The sequence below is a fragment of the Pleurodeles waltl genome, unplaced genomic scaffold, assembly GCF_031143425.1.
Source record: "Pleurodeles waltl isolate 20211129_DDA unplaced genomic scaffold, aPleWal1.hap1.20221129 scaffold_74, whole genome shotgun sequence".
Taxonomy (NCBI): domain Eukaryota; kingdom Metazoa; phylum Chordata; class Amphibia; order Caudata; family Salamandridae; genus Pleurodeles; species Pleurodeles waltl.
The window spans coordinates 220,572-232,180 of NW_027150395.1; positions in this window are offsets into that span (position 1 = coordinate 220,572).

Genomic DNA, 11,609 nt, shown 5'->3' on the forward strand with positions numbered 1-11,609 from the left:
ATTTTTGGAAGAAAACAGAGGTGTTTCTTGCGAAGTGCCTACCTGTAGATTTTGGCCTCTAGCTCAGCCGTCACCTAGGGAAACCTACCAAACCTGTGCATTTCTGAAAACTAGAGACCTAGGGGAATCCAAGGAGGGGTGACTTGCGGGGCTCGGACCAGGTTCTGTTACCCAGAATCCTTTGCAAACCTCGAAATTTGGCTAAAAAAAAACATGTTCCTCACATTTCTGTGGCAGAAAGTTCTGGAATCTGAGAGGAGCCACAAATTTCCTTCCACCCAGCGTTCCCCCAAGTCTCCCGATAAAAATGATACCTCACTTGTGTGGGTAGGCCTAACGCCCACGACAGGAAATGCCCCAAAGCGCAACGTGGACACATCCAAATTTTTGGAAGAAAACAGAGGTGTTTTTTGTGAAGTGCCTACCTGTAGATTTTGGCCTCTAGCTCAGGCGGCACCTAGGGAAACCTACCAAACCTGTGCATTTCTGAAAACTAGAGACCGAGGGGAATCCAAGGAGGGGTGACTTGTGGGGCTCGGACCAGGTTCTGTTACCCAGAATCCTTTGCAAACCTCAGAATTTGGCTAATAAAACACATGGTCCTCACATTTCTGTGGCAGAAAGTTCTGGAATCTGAGAGGAGCCACAAATTTCCTTCCACCCAGCGTTCCCCCAAGTCTCCTGATAAAAATTATATCTCACTTGTGTGGGTAGGCCTAGGGCCCGCGACAGGAAACACCCCAAAGCGCAACGTGGACACATCCAAAATTTTGGAAGATAACAGAGGTGTTTTTTGCGAAGTGCCTACCTGTAGATTTTGGCCTCTAGCTCAGGCGGCACCTAGGGAAACCTACCAAACCTGTGCATTTCTGAAAACTAGAGACCTAGGGGAATCCAAGACGGGGTGACTTGTGGGGCTCGGACCAGGTTTTGTTACCCAGAATCCTTTGCAAACCTCAGAATTTGGCTAAAAAAACACATGGTCCTCACATTTCTGTGGCAGAAAGTTCTGGAATCTGAGAGGAGCCACAAATTTCCTTCCACCCAGCGTTCCCCCAAGTCTCCCGATGAAAATGATACCTCACTTGTGTGGGTAGGCCTAGCGCCCGCAACAGGAAACGCCCCAAAGGGCAACGTGGACACATCCAAATTTTTGGAAGAAAACAGAGGTGTTTCTTGCGAAGTGCCTACCTGTAGATTTTGGCCTCTAGCTCAGCCGGCACCTAGGGAAACCTACCAAACCTGTGCATTTCTGAAAACTAGAGACTTTGCGGAATCCAAGATGGGGTGACTTGCGGGGCTCGGACCAGGTTCTGTTACCCAGAATCCTTTGCAAACCTCGAAATTTGGCTAAAAAAAAACATGTTCCTCACATTTCTGTGGCAGAAAGTTCTGGAATCTGAGAGGAGCCACAAATTTCCTTCCACCCAGCGTTCCCCCAAGTCTCCCGATAAAAATGATACCTCACTTGTGTGGGTAGGCCTAACGCCCACGACAGGAAATGCCCCAAAGCGCAACGTGGACACATCCAAATTTTTGGAAGAAAACAGAGGTGTTTTTTGTGAAGTGCCTACCTGTAGATTTTGGCCTCTAGCTCAGCCGGCACCTAAGGAAAACCTACCAAACCTGTGCATTTCTGAAAACTAGAGACCTAGGGGAATCCAAGGAGGGGTGACTTGCAGGGCTCGGACCAGGTTCTGTTACCCAGAATCCTTTGCAAACCTCAAAATTTGGCTAAAAAAACACATGTTCCTCACATTTCTGTGGCAGAAAGTTCTGGAATCTGAGAGGAGCCACAAATTTCCTTCCACACAGCGTTCCCCCAAGTCTCCCGATAAAAATGATACCTCACTTGTGTGGGTAGGCCTAGCGCCCGCGACAGGAAACGCCCCAAAGCGCACCGTGGACACATCCAAAACTTTGGAAGAAAACAGAGGTGTTTTTTGCGAAGTGCCTACCTGTAGATTTTGGCCTCTAGCTCAGCCGGCACCTAGGAAAACCTACCAAACCTGTGCCTTTCTGAAAACTAGAGACCGAGGGGAATCCAAGGAGGGGTGACTTGTGGGGCTCAGACCAGGTTCTGTTACCCAGAATCCTTTGCAAACCTCAAAATTTGGCTAAAAAAACACATGTTCCTCACATTTCTGTGGCAGAAAGTTCTGGAATCTGAGAGGAGCCACAAATTTCCTTCCGCCCAGCGTTCCCCCAAGTCTCCCGATGAAAATGATACCTCACTTGTGTGGGTAGGCCTAGCGCCTGCGACAGGAAACGCCCCAAAGCGCAACGTGGACACATCCAAATTTTTGGAAGAAAACAGAGGTGTTTCTTGCGAAGTGCCTACCTGTAGATTTTGGCCTCTAGCTCAGCCGTCACCTAGGGAAACCTACCAAACCTGTGCATTTCTGAAAACTAGAGACCTAGGGGAATCCAAGGAGGGGTGACTTGCGGGGCTCGGACCAGGTTCTGTTACCCAGAATCCTTTGCAAACCTCAAAATTTGGCTAAAAAAACACATGTTCCTCACATTTCTGTGGCAGAAAGTTCTGGAATCTGAGAATAGCCACAAATTTCCTTCCACCCAGCGTTCCCCCAAGTCTCCCGATAAAAATGATACCTCACTTGTGTGGGTAGGCCTAGCGCCCGCGACAGGAAACGCCCCAAAGCGCACCGTGGACACATCCAAAACTTTGGAAGAAAACAGAGGTGTTTTTTGCGAAGTGCCTACCTGTAGATTTTGGCCTCTAGCTCAGCCGGCACCTAGGAAAACCTACCAAACCTGTGCCTTTTTGAAAACTAGAGACCGAGGGGAATCCAAGGAGGGGTGACTTGTGGGGCTCAGACCAGGTTCTGTTACCCAGAATCCTTTGCAAACCTCAAAATTTGGCTAAAAAAACACATGCTCCTCACATTTCTGTGGCAGAAAGTTCTGGAATCTGAGAGGAGCCACAAATTTCCTTCCACCCAGCGTTCCCCCAAGTCTCCCGATAAAAATGATACCTCACTTGTGTGGGTAGGCCTAGCGCCCGCGACAGGAAACACCCCAAAGCGCAACGTGGACACATCCAAATTTTTGGAAGAAAACAGAGGTGTTTCTTGCGAAGTGCCTACCTGTAGATTTTGGCCTCTAGCTCAGCCGTCACCTAGGGAAACCTACCAAACCTGTGCATTTCTGAAAACTAGAGACCTAGGGGAATCCAAGGAGGGGTGACTTGCGGGGCTCGGACCAGGTTCTGTTACCCAGAATCCTTTGCAAACCTCAAAATTTGGCTAAAAAAACACATGTTCCTCACATTTCTGTGGCAGAAAGTTCTGGAATCTGAGAATAGCCACAAATTTCCTCCACCCAGCGTTCCCCCAAGTCTCCCGATAAAAATGATACCTCACTTGTGTGGGTAGGCCTAGCGCCCGCGACAGGAAACGCCCCAAAGCGCACCGTGGACACATCCAAAACTTTGGAAGAAAACAGAGGTGTTTTTTGCGAAGTGCCTACCTGTAGATTTTGGCCTCTAGCTCAGTCGGCACCTAGGAAAACCTACCAAACCTGTGCCTTTCTGAAAACTAGAGACCGAGGGGAATCCAAGGAGGGGTGACTTGTGGGGCTCAGACCAGGTTCTGTTACCCAGAATCCTTTGCAAACCTCAAAATTTGGCTAAAAAAACACATGCTCCTCACATTTCTGTGGCAGAAAGTTCTGGAATCTGAGAGGAGCCACAAATTTCCTTCCACCCAGCGTTCCCCCAAGTCTCCCGATAAAAATGATACCTCACTTGTGTGGGTAGGCCTAGCGCCCGCGACAGGAAACACCCCAAAGCGCAACGTGGACACATCCAAAATTTTGGAAGAAAACAGAGGTGTTTTTTGCGAAGTGCCTACCTGTAGATTTTGGCCTCCAGCTCAGCCGGCACCTAGGGAAACCTACGAAACCTGTGCATTTCTGAAAACTAGAGACATAGGGGAATCCAAGACGGGGTGACTTGCGGGGCTCGGACCAGGTTCTGTTACCCAGAATCCTTTGCAAACCTCAGAATTTGGCTAAAAAAACACATGGTCCTCACATTTCTGTGGCAGAAAGTTCTGGAATCTGAGAGGAGCCACAAATTTCCTTCCACACAGCGTTCCCCCAAGTCTCCCGATGAAAATGATACCTCACTTGTGTGGGTAGGCCTAGCGCCCGCAACAGGAAACGCCCCAAAGGGCAACGTGGACACATCCAAATTTTTGGAAGAAAACAGAGGTGTTTCTTGCGAAGTGCCTACCTGTAGATTTTGACCTCTAGCTCAGCCGGCACCTAGGGAAACCTACCAAACCTGTGCATTTCTGAAAACTAGAGACTTTGCGGAATCCAAGATGGGGTGACTTGCGGGGCTCGGACCAGGTTCTGTTACCCAGAATCCTTTGCAAACCTCGAAATTTGGCTAAAAAAAAACATGTTCCTCACATTTCTGTGGCAGAAAGTTCTGGAATCTGAGAGGAGCCACAAATTTCCTTCCACCCAGCGTTCCCCCAAGTCTCCCGATAAAAATGATACCTCACTTGTGTGGGTAGGCCTAACGCCCACGACAGGAAATGCCCCAAAGCGCAACGTGGACACATCCAAATTTTTGGAAGAAAACAGAGGTGTTTTTTGTGAAGTGCCTACCTGTAGATTTTGGCCTCTAGCTCAGCCGGCACCTAAGGAAAACCTACCAAACCTGTGCATTTCTGAAAACTAGAGACCAAGGGGAATCCAAGGAGGGGTGACTTGCGGGGCTCGGACCAGGTTCTGTTACCCAGAATCCTTTGCAAACCTCAAAATTTGGCTAAAAAAACCCATGTTCCTCACATTTCTGTGGCAGAAAGTTGTGGAATCTGAGAGGAGCCACAAATTTCCTTCCGCCCAGCGTTCCCCCAAGTCTCCCGATGAAAATGATACCTCACTTGTGTGGGTAGGCCTAGCGCCCGCGACAGGAAACGCCCCAAAGCGCAACGTGGACACATCCAAATTTTTGGAAGAAAACAGAGGTGTTTCTTGCGAAGTGCCTACCTGTAGATTTTGGCCTCTAGCTCAGCCGTCACCTAGGGAAACCTATCAACCCTGTGCATTTCTGAAAACTAGAGACCTAGGGGAATCCAAGGAGGGGTGACTTGCGGGGCTCGGACCAGGTTCTGTTACCCAGAATCCTTTGCAAACCTCAAAATTTGGCTAAAAAAACACATGTTCCTCACATTTCTGTGGCAGAAAGTTCTGGAATCTGAGAATAGCCACAAATTTCCTTCCACCCAGCGTTCCCCCAAGTCTCCCGATAAAAATGATACCTCACTTGTGTGGGTAGGCCTAGCGCCCGCGACAGGAAACGCCCCAAAGCGCACCGTGGACACATCCAAAACTTTGGAAGAAAACAGAGGTGTTTTTTGCGAAGTGCCTACCTGTAGATTTTGGCCTCTAGCTCAGCCGGCACCTAGGAAAACCTACCAAACCTGTGCCTTTCTGAAAACTAGAGACCGAGGGGAATCCAAGGAGGGGTGACTTGTGGGGCTCAGACCAGGTTCTGTTACCCAGAATCCTTTGCAAACCTCAAAATTTGGCTAAAAAAACACATGTTCCTCACATTTCTGTGGCAGAAAGTTCTGGAATCTGAGAGGAGCCACAAATTTCCTTCCGCCCAGCGTTCCCCCAAGTCTCCCGATGAAAATGATACCTCACTTGTGTGGGTAGGCCTAGCGCCTGCGACAGGAAACGCCCCAAAGCGCAACATGGACACATCCAAATTTTTGGAAGAAAACAGAGGTGTTTCTTGCGAAGTGCCTACCTGTAGATTTTGGCCTCTAGCTCAGCCGTCACCTAGGGAAACCTACCAAACCTGTGCATTTCTGAAAACTAGAGACCTAGGGGAATCCAAGGAGGGGTGACTTGCGGGGCTCGGACCAGGTTCTGTTACCCAGAATCCTTTGCAAACCTCAAAATTTGGCTAAAAAAACACATGTTCCTCACATTTCTGTGGCAGAAAGTTCTGGAATCTGAGAATAGCCACAAATTTCCTTCCACCCAGCGTTCCCCCAAGTCTCCCGATAAAAATGATACCTCACTTGTGTGGGTAGGCCTAGCGCTCGCGACAGGAAACGCCCCAAAGCGCACCGTGGACACATCCAAAACTTTGGAAGAAAACAGAGGTGTTTTTTGCGAAGTGCCTACCTGTAGATTTTGGCCTCTAGCTCAGCCGGCACCTAGGAAAACCTACCAAACCTGTGCCTTTCTGAAAACTAGAGACCGAGGGGAATCCAAGGAGGGGTGACTTGTGGGGCTCAGACCAGGTTCTGTTACCCAGAATCCTTTGCAAACCTCAAAATTTGGCTAAAAAAACACATGTTCCTCACATTTCTGTGGCAGAAAGTTCTGGAATCTGAGAGGAGCCACAAATTTCCTTCCACCCAGCGTTCCCCCAAGTCTCCCGATAAAAATGATACCTCACTTGTGTGGGTAGGCCTAGCGCCCGCGACAGGAAACACCCCAAAGCGCAACGTGGACATATCCAAATTTTTGGAAGAAAACAGAGGTGTTTTTTGCGAAGTGCCTACCTGTAGATTTTGGCCTCTAGCTCAGCCGGCACCTAGGGAAACCTACCAAACCTGTGCATTTCTGAAAAATAGAGACCTAGGAGAATCCAAGATGGGGTGACTTGCGGGGCTCGGACCAGGTTCTGTTACCCAGAATCCTTTGCAAACCTCGAAATTTGGCTAAAAAAACACATGTTCCTCACATTTCTGTGGCAGAAAGTTCTGGAATCTGAGAGGAGCCACAAATTTCCTTCCACCCAGCGTTCCCCCAAGTCTCCCGATAAAAATGATACCTCACTTGTGTGGGTAGGCCTAGCGCCCGCGACAGGAAACGCCCCAAAGCGCACCGTGGACACATCCAAAACTTTGGAAGAAAACAGAGGTGTTTTTTGCGAAGTGCCTACCTGTAGATTTTGGCCTCTAGCTCAGCCGGCACCTAGGAAAACCTACCAAACCTGTGCCTTTCTGAAAACTAGAGACCGAGGGGAATCCAAGGAGGGGTGACTTGTGGGGCTCAGACCAGGTTCTGTTACCCAGAATCCTTTGCAAACCTCAAAATTTGGCTAAAAAAACACATGTTCCTCACATTTCTGTGGCAGAAAGTTCTGGAATCTGAGAGGAGCCACAAATTTCCTTCCACCCAGCATTCCCCCAAGTCTCCCGATAAAAATGATACCTCACTTGTGTGGGTAGGCCTAGCGCCCGCGACAGGAAACACCCCAAAGCGCAACGTGGACACATCCAAAATTTTGGAAGAAAACAGAGGTGTTTTTTGCGAAGTGCCTACCTGTAGTATTTGGCCTCTAGCTCAGCCGGCACCTAGGGAAACCTACCAAACCTGTGCATTTCTGAAAAATAGAGACCTAGGAGAATCCAAGATGGGGTGACTTGCGGGGCTCGGACCAGGTTCTGTTACCCAGAATCCTTTGCAAACCTCGAAATTTGGCTAAAAAAACACATGTTCCTCACATTTCTGTGGCAGAAAGTTCTGGAATCTGAGAGGAGCCACAAATTTCCTTCCACCCAGCGTTCCCCCAAGTCTCCCGATAAAAATGATAACTCGCTTGTGTGGGTAGGCCTAGCGCCCGCGACATGAAACGCCCCAAAGCGCAACGTGGACACATCCAAAATTTTGGAAGAAAACAGAGGTGTTTTTTGCGAAGTGCCTACCTGTAGATTTTGGCCTCTAGCTCAGCCGGCACCTAGGAAAACCTACCAAACCTGTGCATTTCTGAAAACTAGCGACCGAGGGGAATCCAAGGAGGGGTGACTTGTGGGGCTCGGACCAGGTTCTGTTTACCAGAAACCTTTGCAAACCTCAAAATTTGGCTAAAAAAACACATGTTCCTCACATTTCTGTGGCAGAAAGTTCTGGAATCTGAGAGGAGCCACAAATTTCCTTCCACCCAGCGTTCCCCCAGGTCTCCTGATAAAAATGATACCTCACTTGTGTGGGTAGGCCTAGCGCCCGCAACAGGAAACACCCCAAAGCGCAACGTGGACACATCCAAAATTTTGGAAGAAAACAGAGGTGTTTTTTGCGAAGTGCCTACCTGTAGATTTTGGCCTCTAGCTCAGCCGGCACCTAGGGAAAACTACGAAATCTGTGCATTTCTGAAAACTAGAGACCTAGGGGAATCCAAGACGGGGTGACTTGCGGGGCTCGGACCAGGTTCTGTTACCCAGAATCCTTTGCAAACCTCAGAATTTGGCTAAAAAAACACATGGTCCTCACATTTCTGTGGCAGAAAGTTCTGGAATCTGAGAGGAGCCACAAATTTCCTTCCACACAGCGTTCCCCCAAGTCTCCCGATGAAAATGATACCTCACTTGTGTGGGTAGGCCTAGCGCCCGAGACAGGAAACGCCCCAAAGCGCAACGTGGACACATCCAAATTTTTGGAAGAAAACAGAGGTGTTTTTTGCGAAGTGCCTGCCTGTAGATTTTGGCCTCTAGCTCAGCCGGCACCTAGGGAAACCTACCAAACCTGTGCATTTCTGAAAACTAGAGACCTAGGAGAATCCAAGATGGGGTGACTTGCGGGGCTCGGACCAGGTTCTGTTACCCAGAATCCTTTGCAAACTTCGAAATTTGGCTAAAAAAACACTTGTTCCTCACATTTCTGTGGCAGAAAGTTCTGGAATCTGAGAGGAGCCACAAATTTCCTTCCACCCAGCGTTCCCCCAAGTCTCCCGATAAAAATTATACCTCACTTGTGTGGGTGGGCCTAGCGCTCGCGACAGGAAATGCCCCAAAGCGCAACGTGGACACATCCACATTTTTGGAAGAAAACAGAGGTGTTTTTTGCGAAGTGCCTACCTGTAGATTTTGGCCTCTAGCTCAGCCGGCACCTAGGGAAACCTACCAAACCTGTGCATTTCTGAAAACTAGAGACCTAGGAGAATCCAAGATGGGGTGACTTGCGGGGCTCGGACCAGGTTCTGTTACCCAGAATCCTTTGCAAACCTCGAAATTTGGCTAAAAAAACACATGTTCCTCACATTTCTGTGGCAGAAAGTTCTGGAATCTGAGAGGAGCCACAAATTTCCTTCCACCCAGCGTTCCCCCAAGTCTCCCGATAAAAATTATACCTCACTTGTGTGGGTGGGCCTAGCGCCCGCGACAGGAAATGCCCCAAAGCGCAACGTGGACACATCCAAAATTTTGGAAGAAAACAGAGGTGTTTTTTGCGAAGTGCCTACCTGTAGATTTTGGCCTCTAGCTCAGCCGGCACCTAGGGAAACCTACCAAACCTGTGCATTTCTGAAAAGTAGAGACCTAGGGGAATCCAAGGAGGGGTGACTTGCGGGGCTCGGACTAGGTTCTGTTACCCAGAATCCTTTGCAAACCTCAAAATTTGGCCAAAAAAACACATGTTCCTCACATTTCTGTGGCAGAAAGTTCTGGAATCTGAGAGGAGCCACAAATTTCCTTCCACCCAGCGTTCCCCCAAGTCTCCCGATAAAAATGATACCTCACTTGTGTGGGTAAGCCTAGCGCCCGCGACAGGAAACGCCCCAAAGCGCACCGTGGACACATCCAAATTTTTGGAAGAAAACAGAGGTGTTTTTTGCGAAGTGCCTACCTGTAGATTTTGGCCTCTAGCTCAGCCGGCACCTAGGGAAACCTACCAAACCTGTGCATTTCTGAAAACTAGAGACATAGGAGAATCCAAGATGGGGTGACTTGCGGGGCTCGGACCAGGTTCTGTTACCCAGAATCCTTTGCAAACCTCAAAATTTGGCTAAAAAAATACATGTTCCTCACATTTCTGTGGCAGAAAGTTCTGGAATCTGAGAGGAGCCACAAATTTCCTTCCACCCAGCGTTCCCCCAAGTCTCCCGATAAAAATGATACCTCACTTGTGTGGGTAGGCCTAGCGCCCGCGACAGGAAACGCCCCAAAGTGCAACGTGGACACATCCAAAAATTTGGAAGAAAACAGAGGTGTTTTTTGCGAAGTGCCTACCTGTAGATTTTGGCCTCTAGCTCAGCCGGCACCTAGGAAAACCTACCAAACCTGTGCATTTCTGAAAACTAGCGACCGCGGGGAATACAAGGAGGGGTGACTTGTGGGGCTCGGACCAGGTTCTGTTTACCAGAAACCTTTGCAAACCTCAAAATTTGGCTAAAAAAACACATGTTCCTCACATTTCTGTGGCAGAAAGTTCTGGAATCTGAGAGGAGCCACAAATTTCCTTCCACCCAGCGTTCCCCCAGGTCTCCTGATAAAAATGATACCTCACTTGTGTGGGTAGGCCTAGCGCCCGCAACAGGAAACACCCCAAAGCGCAACGTGGACACATCCAAATTTTTGGAAGAAAACAGAGGTGTTTTTTGCGAAGTGCCTACCTGTAGATTTTGGCCTCTAGCTCAGCCGGCACCTAGGGAAACCTACCAAACCTGTGCATTTCTGAAAACTAGAGACCTAGGAGAATCCAAGATGGGGTGACTTGCGGGGCTCGGACCAGGTTCTGTTACCCAGAATCCTTTGCAAACCTCGAAATTTGGCTAAAAAAACACTTGTTCCTCACATTTCTGTGGCAGGAAGTTCTGGAATCTGAGAGGAGCCACAAATTTCCTTCCACCCAGCGTTCCCCCAAGTCTCCCGATAAAAATTATACCTCACTTGTGTGGGTGGGCCTAGCGCTCGCGACAGGAAATGCCCCAAAGCGCAACGTGGACACATCCACATTTTTGGAAGAAAACAGAGGTGTTTTTTGCGAAGTGCCTACCTGTAGATTTTGGCCTCTAGCTCAGCCGGCACCTAGGGAAACCTACCAAACCTGTGCATTTCTGAAAACTAGAGACCTAGGAGAATCCAAGATGGGGTGACTTGCGGGGCTCGGACCAGGTTCTGTTACCCAGAATCCTTTGCAAACCTCGAAATTTGGCTAAAAAAACACATGTTCCTCACATTTCTGTGGCAGAAAGTTCTGGAATCTGAGAGGAGCCACAAATTTCCTTCCACCCAGCGTTCCCCCAAGTCTCCCGATAAAAATTATACCTCACTTGTGTGGGTGGGCCTAGCGCCCGCGACAGGAAATGCCCCAAAGCGCAACGTGGACACATCCAAAATTTTGGAAGAAAACAGAGGTGTTTTTTGCGAAGTGCCTACCTGTAGATTTTGGCCTCTAGCTCAGCCGGCACCTAGGGAAACCTACCAAACCTGTGCATTTCTGAAAAGTAGAGACCTAGGGGAATCCAAGGAGGGGTGACTTGCGGGGCTCGGACTAGGTTCTGTTACCCAGAATCCTTTGCAAACCTCAAAATTTGGCCAAAAAAACACATGTTCCTCACATTTCTGTGGCAGAAAGTTCTGGAATCTGAGAGGAGCCACAAATTTCCTTCCACCCAGCGTTCCCCCAAGTCTCCCGATAAAAATTATACCTCACTTGTGTGGGTGGGCCTAGCGCCCGCGACAGGAAATGCCCCAAAGCGCAACGTGGACACATCCAAAATTTTGGAAGAAAACAGAGGTGTTTTTTGCGAAGTGCCTACCTGTAGATTTTGGCCTCTAGCTCAGCCGGCACCTAGGGAAACCTACCAAACCTGTGCATTTCTGAAAAGTAGAGAC